The following is a 13,703-nucleotide window of genomic DNA, read 5'->3' on the forward strand; positions in this document are numbered from 1 at the left end:
ACTACTATTATTACATCAAACACGCAAGTTCTCTAAGTGTACCAACTACGAGGCGTTACAAAGTAAAATCTACTTAGGCTTCCAGAATGAACATTGAGAATGTAGTACTTCGTGCAAAGAGAAAACAATATTTAAAACTTGTTTCAATAACGATATAAAACAGCCATCGATTAACTACATATTTTAAAAAAATTTTAAACTATAAAACTGTCGTTAATAAATCTATTTTTAGAATTCTGCTCTTCTAAATATAACGAACTAGAAATTGTAAGCTAACATGGCTATGGCTGATAAACTTGTCTATAAATTTATAAATAAGTATATTTCAGTCACTGATTGAACTACTTGTGAATTAATTGTGAACACCTGATATATATATATATATATCTATATATATATATATATATATTTCAGGTGTTCACAATTTACATATATATATTTAATAAAATTAAATAGAAATATGTAGTTACAAATATAACTGATCCCATATTTTCAGTTCTTGTTGTGTAATATATTAATATCAATTATATGAAATGTATAACTGAAGAAAAAAATCTGTTCGATAATAAATTACTGTTACAATTTAATTGTACTTTTTTCCTGTTTACCCTCCGGAATCACCGTCAGGTATTACTTCAGAGAATATGTGTAAGTGAAATGTAGTCTTGTACAGTCTCAGATCGACCATTTTTGAGATGTGTGGTTAATTGAACCCAACCATCAAAGAAACCCACCGGGTTGGTCTAGTAGTTAACGCGTCTTCCCAAATCAGCTGATTTGGAAGTCGAGAGTTACAGCGTTCAAGTCCTAGTAAAGCCAATTATTTTTACATGGATTTGAATACTAGATCGTGGATACCGGTGTTCTTTGGTGGTTGGGTTTCAATTAACCACACATCTCAGGATGGTCGAACTGAGAAGGTACAAGACTACACTCATACATATCATCCTCATTCATCCTCTGAAGAATTATCTAAGCGGTAGTTACCGGAGCCTAAACAGGGAAAAGAAAAAAAACATCAAAGAACACCGGTATCCTCGATCTAGTTTTCAAATCCCTATAAAAGTATCTGCCTTTACTAGGACTTGAACCTTAGAACTCTCGACTTCGTAATCAGCTGATTTGGATAAACGCGTTTACTACTAGACCAACCTGGTGGGTAAAAGTATTCATAATTAGAAAATGTATCTTAAACTAATTTCTGTATAGCTATAAATGACAAAATGCATAATTTAAAATAATATAGCTTGTACCGTACATTATTTTTGAGCGAGCCATTGATTCCGTCTTTGTTTTTTTTTATCACATCCATGCTATGGTTTTATATTTACTTTGATGTTTATCTAATACGCGCAAAGTTACTTACACAGACACACACAAACATTTTGTTTTTAAAAATGTTTGGTTCTATTATCACAAAAAATAATAATAAAAATTAATCAAAATAAATAATTAATTAATACCTTTCAAATAAACTTTTATAGTATTTAAAAAATTTACATGTAGAAATATAATTTTTTTCGAAATTCTTTGCTGCAAATCTATTTCGTCTTTCTGTTATTAACTGTCCCGCTTTTGAAAAAATTCATTCACAGGGAACAGAAGTTGCAGGAATGCAAAGTCTAGTTTGCATTATTTTGAATAATGTTGGATAAATTAACCACCTTTCTTTCCACCAAGAGAGAGGATTTTGTGTTCTTGAGATGAGAGGTTCATTTATATATTTATCTAGCTCTAAAATTCCTGCTACTGTTGGGTTTGAATTAGTCAAAATTGGCGTTACTTTTTTTATCAAAATCTTCCCATGCAGTTGAAATGGAGGGTTCAGTAATTTCTTGTTCGGTTTCAAACCTATCGCCTTGTTCGATCTGAATACTTCGAACTTTCTGTGAAATTTTTGTGTAAGAATTTTGGTAAGATGCCTCATCTTTAAAGCCTTGTTATTTACAGCGAGTATCTAATAGCATGCTTTCAAGCAAAATATTATTATTTTCAACATCCTTATATCTATGTTGCAGTTGGTCTAACATCTTGTTACGTACTTACTTTAACGATTTCAGAATTTTGAGTAGAAGATTTAATCTTAAGTACATGTCTTGTCATCGCTCGCGCCAATAAACAGATTTTTGAAATAGTGACCATTTTTTGAGAACTTATTTCAATAGTTATCTCTTCAAACATTTACAATAATTTGCACATTTCAGCTATAACTGTCCACTCATCAAATGTAATATTACTAAGAATAGGATTCACCAAACCGATAATCGAAATAAGTAGTTCTTTTGTTTCTAATAATCTATTAAACATGTGCAGGAGTGAGTTCCATCAGGTAGGCACTTCCTGGTTTAATTTTAATTTTTTTAAATTCATTTGTTGCTGCATTTTTGCAGTTTGGAGGCAGCATGGAACTTCGTTTAAAAAATTCGACAATTGCCTTCGATTTTACCACAATTGTTTTACTTCAGACACTGCTGCTTGGACAATTAAATTAATTTGTATGCGCTAAGCAAGGAATATGGCGTAGCTGACAATTGCGAATAGCAGGTTTTAAATTTACTGCACTAACAACTGCTCAATACTAGCCTAAAAGCTGTCAATAATAGCCCATTCACTGAATTTACCTTGTAATTCAATGGCAATGTTTTCAGCGGTATGTTGTCTACAGATTTTCATACAAGTAAGTAATTGGGTTTTTAAATTACAATCATGGTCAATGAAATGGATAGTAATGACCATATAATTATTATTTGAAACTAATGTCCAACTGTCAGTGGTTATTGCCCATGCTTCTTTCTATATTGTATAATGACTTACGAATCTCACAAGAAATTCTATCATATAATTGTGGAATTAAACTAGTTCTAATTGTTTTCCGACAAGGAAGCGAATACGCAGGGTTTAACATGTGAACAAGCTTCTTGAATTCTTTACCTCAACGAGTGAAATAGGTTGATATTCTTTCGTTATTAACCTAATTAATTGAATATCTAATGCTCGGCTTTTACTTTGAGGGACAGGTTTTGTAACAAAGGAAGTAAGGGACAACTGTTGTGTTTTTTTTAGGACAGAGATGTTATTGAATGCACAGAAGAAGGATTAGACGATTCAACAAGGTTTGTTAATTTAAGGGCTTGTTGCTGCGATTCATTTGGTTCAGTTGCAATAGACGTAGTAGGATTTAAATTATAATGCATTTCTGAAACATAATCAAGAGGTCTACTAAGAATAATTGTAAAATATATCTTGAGCATGACAGTATGCGCAAAAGATCGACAGTAATTAATATTGTACAACATAGCTTCCCGCTTTTAAATGAAATTAAAAGAAAAAAGAATAATGATGTCATATAGAATGTGTGCGTAACAGTTTAAATTTTCCCTTCTCTGATTAGCGATGACGTTTGTTCATATAAGCTCGTAAAGGAATCGAGAGAGATGAAATAAGGAGAATCGTTGGGTAGAAGAAGGGAATAGACCATGCATATTAGAAGTGATTGGCTACTAAAAATCATATTCAACCGAAAAAGAATCAAATGTTTGTTTACTTAAGAGTCGTATAAAGATGAAAAGAGAAGAATGGAAGACATTTAGTAGGTATACGTCAATTGAGTCGAACAGGAGTATGAAGAGAGATGAAACGCTAAACATTAAAGTAGAAGTGGTAGAAGTGGTTATTAGAAAAAGTAAACAAACTTTATATTAATTATCACTCTACCACTTAAACAATGGTTTGAACGAACCATTGTTTCCACTTTTTGCACATTTTCAACTGTTTTTGACGTTACTGGACGTCCCGCACGCTGCTCGTCTTCAACAGACTCATTTCCGTTTTTAAATCGGTCATACCACTTGTACACAGTCTTCAAAATTACCACATTATCGCCGTAACTGATTCTAACATTTCGTGAGTTCCTTTGGCACTCTTTTGCAACTTAAAACAAAACTTAATGTTAATGCGTTGTTCAAAATCCACATAGTGCGCGACAGACACGATAAACACAACCTCACTCTAGCGGCTCTGGCAGCTGACTGGCAAGCTCGAACGTGTTACAACTTGTCCCTGCCTGTCTCAGTTGATCACGCTATTGGACAAATTACAGCATATGGATGTAGCATCGGCAGTTGCCGCTATAAACATTCATTCACCGTATTTTTTTATCACACCTCGTATATATATATATATATATGTAGAGTCCGGCATATAAATCTGACGATTTTGTAGTAATTGTTATGTTGGCACCACTGTCAATGAGAAGGCGGGAGTGTTGTACATTGACAGGTCTATTCATGCTATTTCAGTAGCCAGTATGTCGTGGTCGGGTGAACAACGAGCGTTTGTGATTGAAGCCTATTTTAAAAGTAATGACTCGGTTATTGTAACACAGAGTTTATTTCGCAGACATTTCAATTAAATCGACACGCGTCTGTTCCTAGTAGGAATACGATATTGTTGTGGGTGAAGAATTTTTGGAACACATCGTCTGCTTTAAAAATGAAACCAACAGAACGAAAACGGACTGTGAGAACGCCTGAAAACATTAACGCTGAAAGGTTAGCTGTTACGCGGTCTCCACGACGTTCAGCAGCGAGACATGCTGCTGCGCTAGCCATTTCTGATCGAAGTGTACGACAAATTCTTTATGCCGACCTGAAATTCCATCCGTATAAGATGATGTTAATGCAGCAACTTAATACAAATGATTGGGCGTCTCGCAAAGCAGCTTGCGATTCATCCTCGAAAATCTCCACCAGGATGCCATTATTCTTTTAAGTGACAAGGCACATTTTCATCTGTCAGGATTTGTGAATAAACAAAATTACCGTTATTGGGCTTTACATAATCCATGGCAAATTCTTGAAAAGCACTTCACAGTCAGTATGTTACAGTGTGGTGTGCGGTTTCAAAGTTCGGCATAATTGGCCCATATTTTTTTGAGGGGTTAAATCGCAGAGTAACAGTAACATCTCATCGATACGTAAACATGTTGAATGAATTTCTGCGACCGAAACTGAATGACTTTCAAGGACATGAAATTTGGTTTCAACAGGATGGCGCTACCGCCCATATGGCGAGAATCGCAATGGATGTTCTGCAAGAAACCTTTCCTGGACGTTTGATTTCCCGATTTGGCAACATTCCTTGGCCAGCGCGTTCACCTGATCTGGCTATTTGTGATTTTTTTCTGTTGGGGGGTATCTCAAACATAAAGTCTTCAGTAGTCGACCACAGTCAATTGCAGAACTCAAGGAGGCCATTCAACGAGAAATTGAAGCAATTCCACAAGTGATGATTGAGCGAGCAATGTCAAATTTTAGAATGAGGTTAAGTGAGTGTGTGAGTAGTAATGGAAAACATTTGAACGACATAAAAATTTGATCAAATAAAACAAAATCGATGTAAGTAATTCACTATAAATAGCAAAAATTGATCTTTAATTTGATATATTAAATGTTTTAATAGTACGAAACACAGTTTAATTATTATTCCTCAAAAATCGTCAGGTTTATATGCCGGACCTATATATATATATATATGTATATAGTAGTATATATATATATATATATCGGCAATATATATAACATTAACTATATATATATATATAACTATATATATATAACTGTTATATATATATAACAGCTGCGGCAATTCTTCTTGAAGTGAAGTTTGGTGCAAGAAACCTCAGAATTTAAGCACCCAGGTAATATGAACAGTCAAAACAGGGGATGTGAAGAAGGCCGTACATTGATGCTAAATTGGTGTTGAAAATTGCCTTCCACCGTTTCATGAGGATTTACTTCTGCCAAATATGCTCATTGTGTAAGTTTTTGACACCAGCTCAAGTGAAATTTGCCTCGTTGGTAAACAAAACATACTTCTAGAGTTGTCAATTTGTATTCCACCAGTTGCAGAACTCCAAGCGAAGCAGACCATCTCTGCGTGTAGATATTGAACTAGCTGTTTATGATAAGGATAAATCTGTTTATTTTTTTCCATATATATATGTTATATATATATATATATATATATATATATATATATATATATATATAGGTCCGGCATATAAACCGGCATATATATATATATATATATATATATATATATATATGTGTGTGTGTGTGTGTGTGTGTGTGTGTGTGTTCTTCCAGGATTTTCATAACTTATTCTACTCATAAAAATAAAGAAAAAAGTTCATATAAACATATATCCTAAAATGCTTTGTTTGTGGGTTACAGCTAGTGAAAGATTTCGCTTTGATTTCAATTACCTCGGTGAAATGAGGTTATACTGATATTTTTAAGATGTTATTTAAGGGACGCAATTAGTGATTTCTTATGGGGTTTGACCTGAAAGTTGGAATAAAATAGATCCCAGAACTGTATCTGCAGTAGTTTTGGAGAAATTTGGGTAAAAAATACTGTTTTTTATGTTTGACGTACAATAATTTTGTTAAATGGGTAATAATCACGTAAAAGGCTAAGCAAAACTTGTAGAGAATTTAATTTTGAATAATTGTTGTAAGCTATGTTAAATGAAACAAAGATAGAAAAGTTCAAAAAATTCAAGTTGCATGAAAAGTTAGAAAAATTCAAATTTTATTTAGAAACAGTAAACTAACCAAAGTGCATCATACATACCATTTTATAATAAATGTTCAGAAATAAGCCTGCCATTTTCAATACATCCCTTGACATACTCCTTTTGTTACTCTTTTTAGTTCTTCAGGGCTGTCCTTAACTCAGCAACTTAAGCCGCATTCATATTGCGAACATATAATTCCTCTTGAGAACATATTTTTATTTGGTACAATATTTTTCAACCATCCCCAGACGCAGAAATCCAAAGGTGTTAGCTCAGGCAATCTTGGTGGCCAGGAATGTGGACTTCCACAACCATTTCTCAGTGAAATGATGATTTAGGTGAGTGGAAACAGCAAAAGAGAAGTGGGGGGACGCACCATCGTGCTGGAAGTATATTTTACATCTCAGTGCTAGAGGAACATCTTCAAACAGCTGCGGCAATTCTTCTTGAAGTGAAGTTTGGTGCAAGAAACCTCAGAATTTAAGCACCCAGGTAATATGAACAGTCAAAACAGGGGATGTGAAGAAGGCCGTACATTGATGCTAAATTGGTGTTGAAAATTGCCTTCCACCGTTTCATGAGGATTTACTTCTGCCAAATATGCTCATTGTGTAAGTTTTTGACACCAGCTCGAGTGAAATTTGCCTCGTTGGTAAACAAAACATACTTCTAGAGTTGTCAATTTGTATTCCACCAGTTGCAGAACTCCAAGCGAAGCAGACCATCTCTGCGTGTAGATATTGAACTAGCTGTTTATGATAAGGATAAAACTTGTTTTGTTTAAGTATCCTAAAAACCATTGAATGCAAAATTCAGATCTGCTGAGAAAGACGTCGTGTAGTGATGCCTGGACTACACTGAACTGCATCAATAACAACGTTGTGTAAGACAGATCATTCGTAGCTGGTACGAATACTAGGTAATGAAACTGTTTCTCGAAGATTACAAAAAGTCACAGTAATTGTTTTGCGATCCTAGTGGTTTGGAAAACATATTTCATATTTTACTGCAGCAGCTATAGCATTACCATTACACACACCCAAAATGAATGCCATAACAGCATACTCCTCTGTTATAAAAATAAGTACGGCATTACTTCGATGGCCCTACCCTCTGCAGATTTAATTCTTAGCTGCTGAAGATTTTACATTATGCAAATACACCTTACCACAAACACTGCACAAATTACAACATATACCCTTACATAGGAATGCAACAACATTTTACACTCTCCCTTCTTACACTTACACTCTGTTGTGTTGCAACAACGTATGAAATGCACCCATAACCCAAGGTGGAAACTACGGTACCGATGGGTGTATAATTCTACGCAGTGAGACTTAAACAATGTCCTCTAGGCCCCAGGGTGAACCCACTAGTATGCAACTCTAGCTCCAGTAGGCGTGCGCATACTGGAGCTATCGTTAGAGTCTAGTCGGTATATCACCAAATAAAACTCCTGCTGTACCAAGAACACAGCAAACTACAATGATCCCAATAAAGAGATCTACAAAAAAAACCGTAGCCTGGTATGGTGCCTCCGGCACCAAGATAACTTGCTCTAAGATAACTCTTGGATTCTCTTCACCCCAAATGCGACAATTCTGCTTGTTGACGTAGCCACTGAGCTGGAAATGGGCTTCGTCGGTGAAGATTATTTTGTTAAGAAAATCCTCATTTTCTTCTTGTTTTTCGATGGCCCAAGAAACGAATTGCCGACGTAATGCGTGATCAACTGGTTTTAATTCTTGGGTCAGTTGGATCTTATAAGCCTTTAAATGGAGATCACGATGCAAAATGTTGGATAATGTGGATATTTTGATGTTTAATTGCTGCGAACGATGACGAATGGATGTTTTTGGATCTTCTTCAACATTTCTGCTCACAGCACTACGTTGATAAATTCTGTTTCTGTTATCATGAACGGATCCAGTTTCTTCAAATTTCTCAACCATCAGCTTGATGGCACGATTTGTTGGAGCATTTTCTCTACCGAATTTTGTTCTAAATTTCCTAATTACAACTTGAAAACTTTTGCCATTTTCAAAAAATGTTTTAATAATAAAAACACGTTGTTCCTTCGTGTAACGTTCATATTAACTAACCGGAATGTATTTAGAATCTGAAAATAAAAATTTCGAATAAAAATTACAAGTAGAAAAAAAATGGCAGCAAAATTAAAATGATACCTCAATTTTGGACACCCTATATGCGAAAGGTGCAACCGTCAGACTGAGGGCAGAGGATGTAAAGATGTAGTTGTTTTCCTGAAGGAAATCGTAGTAGCCCTAATCCATTCGGCTACACCAGCTTCATAAATCGTAGTAGCCGCTCGTATTCCGCTAGCGACAAACTTCTCTGATCAGTGAAGATATTGGCGAAATTCAAAATGAATATTTGCAACTTATACCTTCCGCCAAATTCCGAATCAGTGAAGATGATCTGTCTAGAATATTTTCAGATTTCTTTACCCTACCTAATAATTGGCAATTTCAATGCAAATCAAAATTCATAGGGCTCAGCAAAGATCTTCCCGAGGCACTATAGATGATCGGCTGAGTCAGAATTTAGATCTTTGCTTATTGAACGACAGGTCATACTCGTTTACATCATATTCATCAGGTACATTTTCGTACATCGATCTGTCCTCGCGTTGAGCATCAGTATTCCTCCGTCTTACTTAGCGTCTTTCCAAAAACTTGTTTGGGAGCGATCACAGACCGGTTGTTATCTCAGTCGGTAATGGGGGATTTGCCTCAGAGTCAGCCACACAGATGGGTGGTTCGAAAAGGGAACTGAATCGGATACAAGCATATCAGACTCTGTATGTTATCTCACCTTCCAGATACTGCATTATGACATTTGTGTATCTGTAACAGAATATTTTCAAATAACATTTTTCTATATTCTTGGTCAGAAGCATTGATGATTTCCGTACTGAAACCTGGTAAAGATAAATCATGGTCCTCAAGTTATTCCTATCTCCTTGACCAGTACCCTTTGCAAGGTTATGGAACGAATGGTAAAACAGTCGTCTAGTATGATACTTTGGAAGAAACACCCGGATTGCCCCCGAACAATGGTAGATCCCATATCGATCATGTATATTGAATCTGTCATTCAAAAAGCCTTCCTATTTTGCCAGGGCCTCGTTGCTGTATTTTTCGATATGCAAAAGACGTATGACATGGCTTGGAGAAGAGGAATCTTAAATAAACAGCATGAATGCAATATACAAGAGAATCTCCTTGCATTATCAGGGGTTTTCTCAGTAGTAGATCCTTTCGAGAACGAGTTGGAACGACGGTATCCGAAAATTTTAGTCTAGAAAACGGAATACCAAAGAGAAATAACCTAAGTGTTATCTTATTTGCCGTAGCCATAAATACTATAACAAACTGTGCAAAACCCGTTTTGTGTTCTTTATTTGTGGATCATTTTTCAATTTATGTTGCATCTAAAATTTTAACTACTGGCGAGAGGCTGCTCCAAAATACTTTAATCCGTATAAAATCGTGATATAAACCTGAATTCAAGTTTTCTCCGGAGAAAACGAAATGCATCTGCTTTTCACGCTTGAGGGAATATGTTGACCCTCAATTGTTTTACATGCTGAAACATGCACGCGGGTGAGAGTTTTGAGATTGTGGTTTGGCCAACGACTAACGTGGGTTACATATTTAATGGAGCTGAAGGAAGAATGTTTAAAAAAGCTAGATATGCTGACAGTTTTTTCTAATATTCGTTGTGGAGCTCATCGAATATGCATGTTGCGCTTCTACGGTCTGGTCCTTTCGGGAAAGCGGGCTTGGACTATGTCTGCGTGACATAGTCCATGCCCGCTCATGCACGGACATAGTCCGTGTCTTCGTACGCTCGGTCCACCGCTCTTGAAATGGTCGGTACAGTCATCCGTCTAGCTGCAGGGGCGTTTCGTTCACGCCCTGTGGTAAGTCAACTGGTGGACAGTGGTAAGTCATCTCTATGGAATTTGATATAACTGCATTTCTCCTGCCACCTGTCTGTAGCACAAACGGCTACTGAGCCTCAAACAGTTTAGCGACCCATAATCCAATAGCTCCTTATGAGCTTACCTAACAGCGTGAGTAGACTATTCACGGTGCCATATAGCACCGGCTTACGTGTCCCAACCGCTAACTTGTCAAAAACTAAAACCGAGGAGGCACACCCCTTGTTTTTATTCTAAAAAGACAGCAATTTCCTGTCACACCTAGGTCGCTGAATGCCAGAAAGTACCTGTCCACCATATTAAAGCGCTTGGAGCCTTAATTGGCTGTTAGTCAGCCATATACATCTCTAGATTAGCTTCCCACAGCAATACGGTAGGAGTCTTTTACCCTTAGATAAACTACCGATGTCGGTTGAACAAGGCAACCGCAACGCGGAACTCCCACACGGTCCGGCAATGCGCTCTCGCCACACTGACTCGCCGTTTGTGAGTGGCCAAATTTCCCCATGACCTCTAAGTTCCAGGGTGGCCCGGTCTCTGGCCCCCCCAAGAATAGAGCAGTCAAACTCATATGCTCACTTGACTGGCCTCCCTACAGACGCACAGCTCACCAGCTGCCAGGCGGAACCGAAACAGATATTGGTTCAAATTGACATAGTTGGTGGCACCAGGGCACCCGTTGCCCTTAAAAACGAACTTGAGGCATATTATCCCCCCAGATCCTGTATAAATTTATATAATGATCTTCCCTTTATTCGTAGCATGCCATTCTAGCTGCAATGCATCCATCGCGAGGCTCTGCAGTCTCTGCTGCAGACGGAAGATGGGCAACTGAACGAAATTTAGATCCGGTGCATTGAGATCACCGTTCGGCTTCGGTACTGGCCCGGCCCGAAACCGCATCCCAAATACTTCGGCCTTCCGATCTCTTCGCAACTTCCACAAGGCTGCTCGAACTTTCACCACTGAATCGACTGGGAGAGCTTCCAAATACGGTAGTAGCCTCGAAGGAGGTTGTTTTAAAAACACCAGTCCATACAATCAAAGCTCTGCGCTGGCACTCCCTAAATTTCAAAGTATTTCTATTTATATCCAACCTATGTGGCCAAATGGGCGCAGCGTAAGAGGTAATGTTTTCAAAGACACCCCGTTACACCATGTACATTTGACGGCCCGACAACCCATAGTCTTTCTGAGCAATCCTCCTAAATTTGTGCATCACTGAGACGGCGTCCGCCGCTACTTGCTTACTGTGGTTACTAAACAGCAACTTCTCATCAAACAAACAAAAACCATTAAAAGGCTTAGCGCCTTTTAATAGCTCTAAATATAAAATTACGTTCAGTACTTCCTGTTACTCAACGTTTCTATCCCCCGTGGTGTCCTTTTCTCGTAAATTATTGCTTTAGTATTGTTAGTTAATAACCAAAAAGGAACGAATCCCGTTATCTTGCGAAAAAAATTAATATTGAAAATAGCGTAAATCCAGATGCTATGGTTTACACAAACGGCTCTAGACACGATAATTCTGTTGGTTGTGCTTTTTTGATTGGCGGTAGGACTTACAAGTTTGGCCTTCCCAGTATCGCCAGTATTTTCGAAACGGAGCTGTTTGCGATTAAAATTTTACATACTTAGCTAAGCATCTTTAGTTCTTTTTCAGTGCTATTTTTCAGCTAGTGATCGAGTGTGTACCTTCCCCAGTTTTACATTGTTGCTGTTTGAGAATTGTAACAACGGTTTTGCGCCCTTACTGTTTAGACGATTCAGACCCTTTTCATGGGGATTCAGAGGATTTGGCGCACGATACGTTCGAGCACCTGCCTCATCGCGGCGAAACGACTCCTAGCCGCAAGTCCTTGTTACGAGCAAAGGGCCCTTTACCCTTAGTCCTGCTCGCGCTCTTTTAGAGCGGGGACCGTAATCTGTAACTGTGTGTTGATCTTTGATTTCATACATTTGATCCAGTAGCGGCGAGAGGTGCAAAGAGTGACAGGAGAATACAGAAGGTCTTCAGCTGCCCATGGCTCACTGCGGGTAGTCGTCTCGCTTGTGGGCTTGTGCCCAACATCTAAGTAGAAGGAATACAGCGAGCATTTTATGTTCGTATACTGTTAGGTCAGGGCATCTCCGACTGTGACAGATGTTAGTGAGGTAGGTAAGAAGCCTAGCCGGAGGAGGGGGCCGGATCCTTGTCCTTCGACCTCTTCGGACACTGGTTCTGACAATGGTAGTTCAGAGATAGATATAAGGGTGACCACCCGAGAGGGTATGAACCCACTTACTGAAGAGTTTTTGCAAGCTGGCGGCAGGCCTGGCAGCTCTGCTCCTTTGGCCCGTGATGTTTTCACAGAACTGGGTGTTTTCTTCATATATAGCGAACCCCAAGTGTACTAGTGCTGCTACCAAGAAAAGATTATTGCCCCGACTAGAATTCTTCCGAACGGCTTTCACAGCTCTCGTCGAGAGGTCCGAAAATCTTGCCTCACTACCTGAAGAAGTAACTGCAGCTGAGAAACTGGCCCCGGCCCCGATGCAACCGCGTAGGTATGCAGATCAATGATTTGGATGAAGCCGCCATCCGGCGGGACTGCAGGTTGGTCTTTAAAACGGGTAGGCGTGATACCCAGACATCTCACGGACTGTTCGAGGTGAGTTCAGGTCTCTTTCAAAAATTTAAGTTTGCGGGCAGACTATTTATCGATTTAGGGTCCTGCCGAGTAAAAGAATACGTGGACATCCAAAGATGTTTCAAGTGCTGCGGATATGGTCACAGGGCTAAATTTTGTAAGTTTACTTTGGTGTTGCCAATTGTAGCGAGGAGGACCACAATCGTACGATTGTTCGCATAGGTCTGAGGCTCTGGCCTGTGCTAACTGTAAGAGTTGCACAAGAATCATGGCACCCAGTTGTTAGGAAGGAGTGTTGCTGTTAAGTAAGGGCCGTTACCCTGTACTTTAATTCCTTAGATTTCAATTTCTTTGATTTTAATTCCTTAGATTCGGTCAACTAAATGTCCAGGGTGCTTATGTAGTCCAAGTTGTGTTAGATGAGATTGTAGAGAGACGGCGCCTCGATGTTGCCCTTCTGCAGCATCCATATGTACTTAGGGGTGATCTGCCAGGCTTTCACAGCTGGAAAAAGTTTTGTGTAG

This window comes from Lycorma delicatula, chromosome 1 (assembly GCF_047948215.1).
Source record: "Lycorma delicatula isolate Av1 chromosome 1, ASM4794821v1, whole genome shotgun sequence".
Lineage (NCBI taxonomy): Eukaryota > Metazoa > Arthropoda > Insecta > Hemiptera > Fulgoridae > Lycorma > Lycorma delicatula.